At 37.1% G+C, this 15062-nt stretch overlaps 1 protein-coding gene across 4 annotated transcripts in view; it reads right to left on the bottom strand.

Moving 5' to 3' along the window:
* Nucleotides 1–15062, bottom strand: part of Balat (Beta-alanine transporter) — a 218949-nt gene that overhangs the window by 28233 nt on the left and 175654 nt on the right. The gene's annotated exons all lie outside the window — the stretch shown is intronic.

Genomic DNA, 15062 nt, shown 5'->3' with positions numbered 1-15062 from the left:
CAAATCCTACAACGGGACTTGACAATGGTAATTTTGTCGGCTAAATATCCCGCACTGAACTGCCCTGAGTTTGAACCTAAGGTTTTAACGTTGAAAACAGACGTCTGCTGCCTGAACATCTAAGTTACCTGAATGCCACATTCCTTAACGCAAATGAGGCAACTGTGCTGCATATTTTATTTGGACTCTAATCGGGCGATTTTGTGCTGTGCACTGTTCCTGACATGTGATTACTCGCTGTGATATAAAAGTTCACACGAAGAAAAAATGTGGACTTCTGTGAAAAAAGTTCGCGTTGTAAATTTTCCAAACGAAAGAAACATTATTTTTAACTTGTGTACTGATTCAATATTTAAAGAAAGCTCCACGAAATACGTTTGCTATTGTGGCGAACAGATGAAGGGGGTTTGTGGTTTATTTAAAATGGCTGCCGATAACACAGTTTATGTAGCATCGAATAATAACATTATTAACGGATAATGAATTTGGAAGTATAAGGAAGGAAGATGTGTCCTAATTTAAGGTACTAACCCGAAATTTCCTGGTGGTACTGAAAAAAGAACATCTAAAAAGATACAAGTTTTCTGTCTCCCAGTCAAGATTTAAACCCAGAACCTCAAGAATACAAAATGGGCGTGATTACAACTCGGCTCAGGGACGATAAAATCGAGTGTGAATGAGGAAATGCATGCAAAATTTTAGATTTAACATTGGAAGGGAGACCACTCAGGAGACCAACATGTAGGTGTGAGGATAATATTAAAAATTCCCAGGTGTACCAGGGTTATTTTTGTCCAGATTAGAGACTGTCTGCTTCTCAAGAAGGTCTCTTTCACGGGGTCCGATGTCGACTTCTTCAGATTTAATTGCATACTGAGAAATTCCTTAATCAAAGTTTAGGAATCAAAAATCAAAATAACTCCCTGGTGCAGGGTTCTCTGAACTGCGGCAGTTACCAAGGTGATCAAGAAATCCTTTACACCTAAAGAACTTGAAAATGGATGTTAACCAGTTTAGTCCAATCCACACCTTCAAGACATCAATCTAAGACTCAACAACGATTAGGTCATGACCTCAAATTTTCCACTTGGCTTTAAACGGTTAAAAGAGACGCCAATTATTATAAACAGTAACAGAACTAGCGGATATTTATATTTTAACAAGCGCACATTTTAATAGCCTATTTTATTAGAATTTATTCAGAGCAAGCCATTAACAATGCACACAAAATGGAGGGTTTGGGACTAAGAACAAACTTCTGGTCTATTCTGGTTATGTTAATTTATTGAGCAGAAACTCGAGTACCGCAAAGAATACCAAAGACAATATTAAATTACAGCAGAGACACTGGTTTAAATATAGAGGCTGAGAATACGCAGTAGCTATACAGAATGTAAATAAATTATCTTAACAAATTTGCTCATTAATAAAACCTTTATGAAAATACATAGACACACTATCTGAGTGTCATCTGCGAAGTTAACTCTCAAAGTCTGTTCTGAACATTACACTCATTCAACATGGGCACCATTTGTCACACGTACAATGCCTAAAACGATATTTAAGCTCCATCTATATACGCTACAGCATGTTAACTTAAACTGTTGCAATTCTGTTCTTCAAATCTCGTCAACAGACTGCACAGAAATACAATAAATTGATCATTCGAAAAAAGATCAATAGTTCAAATATTCGCGAAAGATGGGAACATATAAAAATAATTCTCAAGAGGAAGTAAAGACCAGGTTAATTTTGAATAATACTTTTATGTCATGTTTGTGTCTAAAATCGTAAATCTTAACATTTAAAAAGTCTTATTTTTACATGCTGTTTTGTATAAGTATGAAACTTTGTCGCTCAACCCATGGGAAAAACACAGATTGAGGCCTTTAGAGGACAACGGGTCGAGAAGAATATATGGACCGAAGATAGGGAGAGGGAGCTTTGGAATAAAACGTCGTCACTACGAAATAAAACAGAACATCTTATCACAGCGGTAACTGTCCTTAGAATGTTTTATATGTAACCGGCCGTATCGTAGCCATTCTGAATGAGATTTCCGTGATTTTCCACAATTTCACCGCTCAAACCCTCAGACAGTGCTGTGATATAAACCATGGAGAATTTCCAACAGTCCTCTTTGAATATATCATTCATTCACATGTCCATATAAAACTCATCATTTAATACTGTCATAAAATAACAGCAGATCGAACCAACTGACAGTATAACCGACTGACATCTGCGCAGTAATACATTGTACATTGTTCTTAGTTTCTGAGTAGAGAGTTTCGAGGTGTCAGGATAAACTCGAATGTCAACTGTCGTTTCGGACCTCGTAATGGAATTGTTTGACGTACTTGTAGAACGAGACCACCGACACAGTCAGCATGTGTCCGCTGAGTATCAAGGAGCGAGTCTGCAGTTATATCGAGCTGACAGTCTGACATCTGAACTCGACATGCCATCAGAACATGGTGCATGTGATACTCTAATACCTGGATGTAACATCTATGATAACATTTTGTATTAAAAACCACCGAAAGTTCCATTTGTCGACCGGGTTTCTGTAATAGAAGGTTAAATAATGAGTATCAAATCTAAAACTTCTTGACGATGGTGAAGAGTTAATTGAATAAAAATTTTCTTGGATATTATCCATCGTCTAGTAAAATATAAAATATAAAACGTAAAACGACGTTTCGGAGATAGGGATTAGCTCTATCCAGTGGGCCCAACTGTGTAGGAACCTGAAGACGGAGATAGAGTCCCATCTCCGAAACGTCGTTTTACGTTTTATATTTTATATTTTACTAGACGATGGATAATATCCAAGAAAATTTTTATTCAATTAAATAATGAGACTGCTCATCTATTACGGCAAAATTTATTAATACACGCAATGCATTACTATTAACTAATTTTATTTTATTTATTTATCACCATGACGCAGCAAAGCGACTGCTGGGGATAGAAATCCCAGCAAAATGCATTGCACCCTTTCAGACGAGAGCCGCTGAACCTGTGTGAGCGGCTCATGAGCCGCTAGTAGCGGCTACTGGCGGGGAGAGTTTTGCCTGCTTTAACATGGAACCCTTTCACACGAGGCTCAGTGAGCTGCAGATCAAGCCAGTCTAGCCAACGCATTTATACGGGAGAGTCACATTGTGGGGGGAAAAAAACTCCATTAAGTTGTTTGTAATAGGTACTATTTATTAATCATTTATAATATTTATGCTCTAAAATATTAATATTACTTCAAGTCGCAACATGATTTGATGAACGCTGCTAATACACTGAAAATATGTTGCTGGAGAGACTGAGTGAAGTTGGTAACTCTAGCGGAGGGTCATGTAAGCCGAACTCTGAATTGCTTATCGCCTCCGCATGAGCTGCATACAGGCTCAGCGAGCCGCTCACTTGAGCGGCTCACGGGCTCACGTGTGAAAGCAGTTTAAAGACGGAGTCAAACCAATGCAGAAAAAATTAACACTTTAGGTGTATATATAAATTTTTATTATTTAGTGTTCTGTCTGACGACAGGTCCATATGAACAGGATCCTTCCATACTTTTCTCGGACTGGGACCTGTTCATATACGTTCTTGGCAGATGATCCAGAAGTGGTTTGCCATTGCCTTCTTCTGTGTGTGAATGGAGTAATTGTTGGGATGCCACGGAGAAACCGGGGAAGCCCCCGGAGGAAAACTCCGTGTTGCCTAGACCATGGCCTTGCCCAACACAAGTTATAAATTCGGGCACCGCCGGGAATCGAACCCGGGACCCCAGGATTACAGGGCCAGCGTTCTAACCGCTAGACCACCTGGCGGCTTATATATAAATATATAAATAAATAAATAATATATTTATAAGCGGTCACCGTTTGACATAAGGATGTTGTAGCCATAACTGAATGAGATTCATAACAGAATATCTGATTTTAGCTTTTTATATTGAAATAAATTGGGCGGGACCTGTAGCACTTATGAAAGTTATACATTTTGCTTGCCTACCGAATGTACAGTTTATCTCGTCAATTACTTGTAAATCATAAATCTCTTAAGTTTTCGTGTGGCTTCTATTCTATGCCGTAACGATCCGTTTATTTCTACAATAGAATTCTTCAAGTACTTTAAAGAGGTTTGCCGAAATCTGAAAATGTGCGCTCACTATTTCAGAAGAAGTTAGTTATAAAATTGACCAAGCAAGGGGACATAATCCATGACAGCCGAATAAAAACTTTTAATTCTTCTATAATATTCTGATTAATTTTCTAGTCGGTTCTCCGATATTCGGCCACACTTCACATAAATCGGATTTGACTTGCTTTGAATCTACTTTAATCTCCCTCTTTCACTGTCAAAGTTTTTACTGAAGTAAAGCTGGCACTGAACTATGCCCTCATATCAAAACGATCATACTGTATGTAAACGTTCCTCGAGAGAAATGAAAACCTGCTTGGCCACAAGGACAGGCGAGGGTATAGATACTATGCAACTAGAAAACATCGATTCCATCCTAGCGCTGAACAGTTAGCATCTGTCTTGCGGACTGCCGACATATTTGAAACAATCCAACTACAACGAATAATCACACGCTAATGGCAGACTTAAAGATAGTACAGATAACAACGGAAGTAAACAGGTAGGACGTGATGTTTTCCCTTTAGGAGAAGATTCAACAGTCTAGGTTTCATCAATACATTCACACACATTCTTTCTTATCGTCGACAAGATATTTCCAACGTTTCGGACGGACGTGTTCTCATAGCTTTACACCGGAGATGTGGCAAGTTGTGACAGACTGCATACTTCCATACATACCTTGTGGTACCATGTACTTCTGCCACGATGATCATAATGCTGCAAGCAAATTCCTACTAAACGCAGGCATTGCTTGTAACTTTAACACTTTTCGATACACGAAAGACTACACAATGAATCTGTACTATTGGCACGACTTTTTGCAATAAGATCAGTGTATATAATCGCAGTTTATTACGAAATATTCTCTTAATATTAACAATACGAGGTGCGATCGGAAAGTTTCAAGACTGCGCGTATAAAAACCCGTACACTTATCTCAGGTATTAAATTCATCCATCACCCTCGAAGTAGTTCCCCTGGGAGTGAACACAACGATCCCAGCGCCGCTGCCAAGCCTGGAAGCATCCCTGGAAATCTTTCTTTGTCAGCCTGTCAAGCACCATCTGCGATTCTGCCTGAATCTCTTCTATCGTCTCAAATCTCCTTCCCTTTAGCTGAATTTTCATCTTTGGGAAGAGGAAGAAGTCACACGGAGCTAAATCCGGCGATCCGGCAAGATCTTTGAGCTCCTGACAAATGAGAAGTCGATTCTGCTTCTGGTCCTCAGACAGGAGCCTTGGCACAAACTTGGCTGGGATGCGTCGCATGTGGAGTTCTTCCTTTAGAATCAGCTGACAGGTCCCATAGCCTATCTCAACAATGTCGCACAAGTCGTTGATGGTACGACGTCGATCTTCGTGAATGGCCTGCCGAATCTTCGTAACATTTTCGGGCGTTGTGCTCGAAGATGGTCGTCCAGAACGCTCGTCATCATCGACAGAGGTTCGGCCATTTTTAAAACGTGAATGCCACACAAAAGTTTGTGCACGACCCATTGCGGACTCCCCAAATGCTTGCTTTAGCATTTCATAGGTTTCCGTAGCCGTTTTGGCGAGTCTTTGGCAAAATTTGATGCACACGCCATTCCGAAATCGCAGGAGGGTCGGTGTAATGCACTACCAAAACGCCCGTAACTAAGAAACAAATGCTAATTGATGATGCCGGCTGGCACACTGATTCACTATGAATGTAGGCCGCACCCCCTAGCGGCAGAAGCTCGTACTACATCCGGTTCGCCCTCTATTGACACAGTCTTGATACTTTCCGATCGCACCTTCGTACACAGTCCACCTCTAAGTTTTATACTTTAGGTCTGTGTGTTCATTAATTTAAGAAGTGCGTTCCAGAGATAAACTTCTTGATGTGTTGATCCGTAACACAACTCCGGTACATGTTTACAAAGGCATTTCATGAGTTTATAGAGTGTAGATCCATGTACGATGTGTAAAGATTTTAGTCAGAATACCTGGAGGAAGACAAAGTCGCAGATGGTAGGATCTTAAAGAAATAAGGAGGGAAATTGTGAAATGTTTTAGCCATTTGAAGAAAGGGCCCACTAGCGGGCTGTTTTTATTACAGTAATTGGTTTTCATACAAGGCGGCAAATTTGTTGGCTAGTAGATTAATTACCAGCTCCTCTATAAGGACTTAGATCCATGGAGTTATTCAATAAAAATACATAAGACATATTAGATATTTTAACAGGACGTGTAATTAAATTTGTATATTTACTACATAACACGAAAGTAAGTAATAGTATTTTCATTAAAAGAGAATAAAATTTTAACACACATTTGCAAGAATTAATTAATACGATTTTATCTAAAATACGCGATGATAAGAAATATACAGTTTAATTGTTTCAATATAAATACCCGGTCGACGAATGGAATTTTGTTGTGGATTGTGATGACGTGTAGTCTTGTAGGTAACAGCCTAACATAACACAAAAGACTACAGCCAACATGTCTACCACCTTTTGGTAATGAAAATGTTGAGAATTATCTGGCGTTCGACATATACTGAAATTTCCATCTACAGGATGAATATGTTAATGGTCAGGCATTATTGGAAGTCAGAAGCAGTAGATGGAGCATTGAATTTGATAATGCTGATTTCTGAAACGGAAGAGCGAAATGCTATCCAATGGCACAATAAAAATTATTTGAGGGTCACGTGGTGAGGCAACTACTTTCGGGATCCCGAATGGAAATTTAGCGTTATTTCATGTTTCAGTATTATAAAAATTAATACAGGCTCCTATATGAAGTTTCAGTGGTTTATTAATGAATATCTTACCATAGATTTAGTGTGGTTAGTATGGTATTTAAAAAACCTGTTCGAATATCTGCCAGTTTAATTCACTAATGCTTGACAGTTTTACTTCAAACTTGAATCATTAAGGTGCCTTAACCGATGTCTTAGTAGAAATCTTATTTTGCGAGAACTTTTGTGGCGAAATTTGTCATACTCAGAACCATTTTGTCTTACACGAATGCCTTCTCCATATTTCTCTAACTAAAACAAGTTATCACATGTGTTTATGAGGAGAAAAAGATTACGTAAAATAAATATTTTTTTTTGAAACAATTATTTCATGATATGTCAGCTCTGCAGCCCGTGGTTTCATTATAGCATAAGTTAATGAGTTTAACAACTGACTGGTTCCAACATCGGGAGAAAGCCATCATAGCTCATCCTGCATACACAAACAGATAGGCGTATATATGAATAAACAAGTATTTTGTGGTTTAATTTACAGAATTCCAAGCATTCATTTCGCATACCTAAACTAGCGGTTACATTTACATATGTTACGACGGAATAGACGATTCTGTGGTATAGTCACATCATATGTCGAACTTAGGTAGTTAAAACATGGGTGGGATTTAGTCAGCGAGTTTTTCCATTCAGAGTTTTAATTTATATTTTGAACTGAATGACTGCTAAAGGGAAATCCATGTAATGAATTACTAGTCCGGAGATACAATGTCACATGAACGCAGAACATTACACCGCTGTGCATTGCCTTCGTAGTAATTAAAAAAACATCAAAGTAAATTTTAAAAATAAATATGGACGAACTATATTGGCCATGACATCTTTCATAAGTGTCATTTTCTAGTAGACCCAACAAGAAATACAGAGTACATTAATGCCAAAATTATAACTATAAATATACTCCATCACAGAACAGCTGTTAAATGGTCTCATGTATGGAAATGAAATAAAGATTCATTCTTGACTTCGGCCACAGCCGCCTTATTTTTGGGAAAGTGCCCACTCAGAAACAAAGGACTGTGGGTAACAGAAACCACATCGGACATTGTGACAAAGCGAAAGCAACGTATTGGAAACTGAATCGGAAAGTGTCTACTAACATGAAGATGGATTTCTTCTGGGTCGTTGCGCCTTTTAGTCTGGCAGAGTTTACTGACGTTTCAGAGGTGATTGCAGGCAACAGCATCATTGAAACATCAGTAAACTTCTGCCAGACTACACGGCGCAACAACCCAGAAAACTGCCATCTTCATATTCGTCGGTGTAATGACAGTCTCACTTAGCTACTAACAATTCAGAAAACATTTTGGACGACTGCAAGCATTACACACAGTCCGGAAAAGTTGCTTGAAGTTCAAGCTGACAGACAGACCTGGCAGAGGAAACAGGTACAGACAAAACGTCAGGTTTGAAAAATGTTCCTATTTGAAAAATTAAAAATAATCATTAGGCAAATTAGAGTATAGTGAACTCTTGTCCTGTGAGGAGGATACGTTTCTCGGTATATCCGCTTTGGGTGAACGTAATATTGTATGGGAGATATGTGAACGCGGCTGTGGAAATTCATAGTATATGAACTAAAAATCATAAATATACAGTAATGATATTTATTTAAGAAGAAACTGTGTAATAATTTAATAAAATACCACCGGAAAGTTAAGCATTTAAGTAAGATAGAAACGGAAAGTTAAACTTTAAAATAAAATATTCACGGAATGTTTACCACCGCTCAACGTGTCTAGAATCTTTATTTTCTCAACTTTCTTTCTTTCTGTTGTTTTATCATCTTTATTACCACTTTTACATTTACGTGTTGATTCCATAATGCTGACGTAGGGCGATGCCACACGCAATATAACTCCAGTTAACACGAGACTGAGGCCGCGAGTTACAAACAGTTTTCGCGACGAAGAGAGATTGGAAAACGCTTGAGGAAGAAGTTGAAGAATAACAGTTGAACTGAATGTTTATACTCTTACTCAAGCTGAATAAAACAAACCAAGTTGGTAACACAAATACATATATAAAAGATAAATCATCTTGAGCGTTTTAAGATGCAACAACATTTTTCTTAAGCAACTACAGCGTGTTTGGTAGACCGCGCATAATCGAATTTTCCACTCAATCCGTACCTCAAAGAAAACAAAAATACGTCACCATTACAGTGAATAATTGTTTAAAGTTTAACGAAATACTAGCTTTCTGTAGTGAGAATCATGCGAAATCCATTAATACAAAACGCAGATTTGTTAATTGCTACAGCAGGTGGTATATTGGTACCAATCGGCTGTAGAGGATTTCAAAAAAAATGAATTGTTAGCTACAACAAATGTTTAAAATATACACTTGATTTTTAAGGTCACTTTTTATATAACTTATAAAGCATTTCCCATTGTGTTACAGTATTTAAACAGCGGGCTATATGTATATATCCAATTAATAATAAAATAATTCCAGAAGACAATGGGCGCTTTTGCTAACACAAAATAAAAATAACAAATTGGAAAAATCTATGTAGCTTCATGTGCCATGAAAAAGTCCCTTTCAAACATTCAACGAGTCTAAAGCAATTTATCATCTATACAAAGGAATGTCATATGTCTTCTTCGCCTTGTAATTTTAAAGACGTCATCGCTTATTTTTAATAACTGTGGGAGAATTTCCAGTGAATTAGAAACCATAGTTCCACAATTACATAAACATTAGCAGCCATAACTGTTAAATTTGCGCATAGCTGACTTTAACTCCACTGTAGAACGAGAAGGCATTTCTATGCACAAAATGAATGCTTAATGGAGAGGTTGGTTCTCTAATTTTATCTCCAATACAATTTAACGGATTTTATTGAAACATGCCATACGTATCTATCATTTTCCATTTACATTCCAACAGGTCCAATAGCATATAATCCCAACTTTACAGGATCCTGAAACAGAAATGTATAATTTTTATCTAAAACGGCTCAACGTAAAATGAAATTGGTGTGACATAAATATGAAGTGTATTCTGGTCAACAAATTATGTTTTAATACTTTGTTACAAATTCTACTCATGTGTGTGTGTGCACATTGACAACAAAGCTTTGAAGGTTTAAAATCGCAAAATACCAAACCCCTACTAATCCAGTCCCGTCCACTTGCCATCTTCTCAACCTATCTTCTTAATATTCTTCTTGGCCTAATGTTATCCTTCAACATCCTCCTCGGAGTACATTAGGGATTTCAATAGATATAAAATTATATATCGATATTGTATACGTGTATAATCATATCGAATAATATTGTGGCTTTATACGTTATTGAAGTATATAACAGAATGGTTTTGAATACTGACATGGCTATTCGTGATTTTCTCTCGTCCGAAAATCACTCGGAACGTATTATAATGCAGAAGACAGATTTTCGTGTTTTCGATATTTAAGAGTTCTCTTGTGATAACAAAAAATAACACATTATATCGATTTGCTGAATCCATATACATATAGAATATTTTTTTAATAAAATATCGTATCGATTTCGATATTAACTGAGGTTCCTGCCATATTTAAACAACATGTAAATGAAAATAATTACTCATATTTTATGGATTGTGATATCTGTGTTGATCATTCTTCTTTCCAGAAATTGAATCCATTACCCTGTACTTCCTGGTGACTGGTTTTAATATTGCATTAGCAGTAAATACGTATAAAGATAACTGAGAATTTCAGTAACGGACAGAACGCATGACAAAAATATGACAGAAATTGAGGCGTGACTATGAACTGTTTTTTCCCCACGGTATTATATATACCTGCACACGAATAGGTACGAATATCTTTATACACTCCTAACATTGAGTTAAAATTTAATAGAGAAACCCACATATAAACATGAGTAACCATTCCAGATTCTGATTAGGCGTAAAACGAAGCGACATAGAAATCTCATCATCCATTACGGAGAAAGAAATAAAAGTTTCTGTGTGTTAGGTTTCTCCTTTACGTGCCCAGAACACTATGCGAAGTGAATTTTTGTTATTGACTTACAAGTCCTGCGTTGTCACGGCAACCCAAATCATGCCAGACTGTCGCTGAAATAAGAAGATATAGCTGGAACCAGTAGCATTGATGTTGTCTTGTAGTGAAGTATGTTTCTCGTACGTTATTAGGATGTATTTTAAGCTAATAAGCTATTCAACACGTATTAATTTAGTTAAAAAGACTTCAAGGTTTACTTTAATTCATGTTATAAATATGTTCTTCGAGATTTTTCATGCGTCACAGGTCTTGATGTTTATTTATAGCAAACACAAATCTATTGCTGCAAAACTAAATGCACTAGATATAAGCTTGCATTCATGCTTGCGTCATATCGAAACTTGTTTCGAGTGAAATTTGTAGGTTTTAAAAAGACACATTTTGAATTATAGAAGCTGAAATTATTTTCCTGAAAACAGCTAAAAACACTTTAACGAATATAAAATAAATATAAACATATTAAATTAATTGTTTAATTTTAACCGTCTAATCACAATAAAATATTTTATTAAATATTAAAATATTATTACTACAATTAACATTTAATATTTAAAATATTTAAAATATATTGAAATGATGCTCTTTCTATCGAAATTAAACAATTATAATCATCACAATATGACGCAACATTATCATCTCATATTAAATTAACTAAAACAACACCCAAGTGTATATTGGACAAAATTTTGAATTGTACCATAAAAAAATGGATGTATTATGCTGACGTAATGAAAAGAGACAGACTTATCAGACCATTAAATGTAACAAAGAACGTGAATTGAAGAACCAAGGGCGACCCAAGAAGAGGATTTTCAACGACTCATACTTATACTTATTTAAGAAACTCGAACAATTTAAACACAAATTCGCTCTGATCTTCGTGTAAAGTATTGGTAACACTGGACCGACTAGGGCAGTCAACAACTGAACGTAAGATTTAAGGTTATCACGGCGGCGAGCGTAGAGATAGCTATCTTATGGGTTGCAAAGCAGTGTAGTCTGGTAGTTTACGAACGTTTTATCGGTCCTTGATGCCTCCATCATCAGGGCAGTGCGGACTTTCGAAACGTCATTAAACATCTAGCGGATTACACGACGATAAAACGCAAAGGGCAGCCATTTTTATACAAAATTTTGACCAGACATCGTGAGAGGAAGACGTAATATTTGGGTTTATCTTTATAGGAAGATAATATTAAAACTTAGGAGATCGTGGACTGGATTCATCTGGTTCAGGATAGAGATCAATCGTATGATGATGTGAAAAATGTCGTGAATGACATTCGGTTTCCATATGAGACAGGGAAGTTTTTGACTACAGTTTCTCAATAATGATTCCGATCCATGGAGTTATATTTCGCATTTCCCTTTAGAAAGCAATACAAAAATCTGATCTCATCTTCTAAATACTATTTATAAACTGTATCGAAATTTTCTTTAGTTATCGGAAACCAAATTTTTACACTCGGATCTCATCTTGGTGGTATCTTCACGACGAACAGTGTCCTGAGCTTTGTTCCTCTTTTGAATCCATATCAGCTCAACACACTTTCCCCAGGAGAAAGTCAGCAGCTCTGTTACTACAGGAAGACAGTTTCTCGTTTACCACTTTTTTATTCCTGCGTCGCCTGGGGACGCTTTTAAAAGCCGTCACGCTACTTCCAGTGGTCTGCTGAACCGGACGGCTGCCACAGGCTGCCTGATAACTTGATGGACCTACAAGCCGGAACAGTAAATCGTCTGTTGTTCCTGATCTTCAGTAGAGACTCTCCTTGTCTTCCCAACGCATCCTAGGTACTTTGGCCTGAGTTTGACGTAGGAAGCCACAAGTTCGGATGCAGGAGCTGTTAACTTCAACTCCACATTTTGAAGCGTGCGATCGCCATCTTGCAGCTGTGTGAGCGGCGGCGATGGCAGTGGGCCAGTGGGTCAGAGTTCTCAAATAAATATAAAACTGTTAAAACTCCTGGTATACACGTAAATGTCAGCCAGTGCCTTTTCGAGGTGGACAGTGCTGAGAACTGACACAGGGGATCATCCACATTGCGGTGACATTGCAGCGTAACTGTCTACCTAATTTCTAAACGTACCCTTGATGACATGAATGATCAACACGTACCCTTGATGACATTTTAAATCATGAATGATCAACATACCGCAATCACCACCAAGTGCCTACTGCCTGGCTTCCAAGAAACGACCAATGTACATATTTCCCCTCAGAACGAAATCGAAATTTCTTCCGAAACGTTGGACAACCCTCAACATTCGACGCGCCTCATTCCTGAAACCATCATTGAACTCCTGCCGCGAAAACCCAAGGACACGAACATTGTCAAGATGGGTGTCTTACGAGTTCTAACGCCGTGTAGTCTAATAGTTTAACAAATTTTCAGAGGTCGTTGTTGTTTCCCTCATGGCGGTTCTGGAAAGATATATGCTGGCATCAGTCTGATGATGGAGGCACCAAGGGCCTCTGAAAGCTTGTATACCTTTACCAGACTACACGGTGTTACAACTGAGAAGACAGCCATCTTCGTAGTCACAGCCGTAAGAACCAAAAATCCTATAAATTTATTTGTTCACTCATTTCCTGACCGCCTGTTGGTGTGGTGTAACACAGAGAAACGTCACGTGAATTCCGCTTATGGGCATTTCCTCGACTGCGGACTAGAAATACGTCATTATTTTCCTGGCATATGTTCGCCTGCACCCCCATACACATCATGAACGAAGTGTAGCCTAACAATGTCCTGCAGTGTCGTGTTGTTTTCACATTACGAATGCGACAGGATTTCGCACTCAGAAAAAAAAACACTTTTGTTAAGAGGAATATTGTATCAGAATATACATTTTAAACAACTTGTTAATCAGAATCCTAACCTCGCATTCTATTTGGGATAAAGTAAATCAAAAATATTCTTACAGAATTAACAAGCGGTATGTACCAAACCCCGGAACTCAGAATGAAGGTAGGTGTTTCCATAAGAGGAGATTCAATTTTGGATTTGTAATTTAAGGAAAATTAGTATCAAATAAGAAACATTCCACGGAACAAAGTATTTATTGAGAAGATGACACTCGCTCGTCTTAAAGAAATTCCCTGTCTTTTATGGAGCACGGAGGATATTTACCGTGTTTCCCACTTTGTAGGATTGGAGGTTTCGACGGCGGTGAGTCTAAAAATGGCCATCTTCAGATCCCCACGTGAATCTGTCATCAGTGAGTTTAATTTATTACTAACCCTCACATTAATATTATCTGTGTATTTACACCTAAGATTATTGTAACCTTATTATTTTATTTCTGTGGTTAATTTAACGTCTCTTACGGCTTAGACTATGTAGCGCCGAGTTAGAATATGATTAATTAATTGAAATTGATATGGAACGCTAAATTCTTCTCTGGTTTTTGTCTTTGCATGTTTTTATATGTGTAGTATTATTTTCAGTTATTTTACTTTATCGATATTAGATTTCTCACGTATTTTAAATTTTGATCCCAATACTTTTATCTTTTATCTCTGATGATCCATACTTATTTTTCACTACATTTCCTAAAGGGCACAAAAGAACAAATGATGTTACTTTTCACGATCGTGTCCTAAGTGATAAAAAGAAAATAGTTCGATCTTCAAAGCCGGCTCAAAATGCTTACAAAAAATGGCAAGAAAAGTCTAATGAAAAAGAAGGCGACACGTATTTGACTTTAATGAAACGTTTATAATATCAATTATTATATTTATTTTAAGAAAATATTTAAAGAAAATATTTAAAGACATACTCGTTTCACAAGTTAAAAACCTATCTCTAGATAAACAATAAATCTAAATAATACGAATAGCAAAAAAAAAAAACTTTCAAAAATTTGTCGTTTCCAAAGTTACGTAGCTCATAACTTTGTCATTTCTTAGGTCTATTCATAACGTCATTTTAAGTTATAACGTTTAAGAGTTCCTTCTGTTCGCTCAGCTTTAATATACTTACGAACTCCATTGAGTTCAGCTTCATATTCCAGCGAGGAATTGTTCCTCCCTACACGTGACCAGAAAATGTGGCTAAATTAAATTTTCTTTCCACTGATATAAGAACGTACAGATGACGCAATAAAATTGTTTATT

Source organism: Zootermopsis nevadensis, unplaced genomic scaffold (genome assembly GCF_977971745.1).
Source record: "Zootermopsis nevadensis isolate Lab colony 2312 unplaced genomic scaffold, Znev_1.0 Znev_ptg000028l, whole genome shotgun sequence".
In the NCBI taxonomy this organism is placed as follows: domain Eukaryota; kingdom Metazoa; phylum Arthropoda; class Insecta; order Blattodea; family Termopsidae; genus Zootermopsis; species Zootermopsis nevadensis.
Note: the sequence above shows the minus strand (reverse complement) of the source record. Positions and strands in the feature narration are given on the sequence as shown.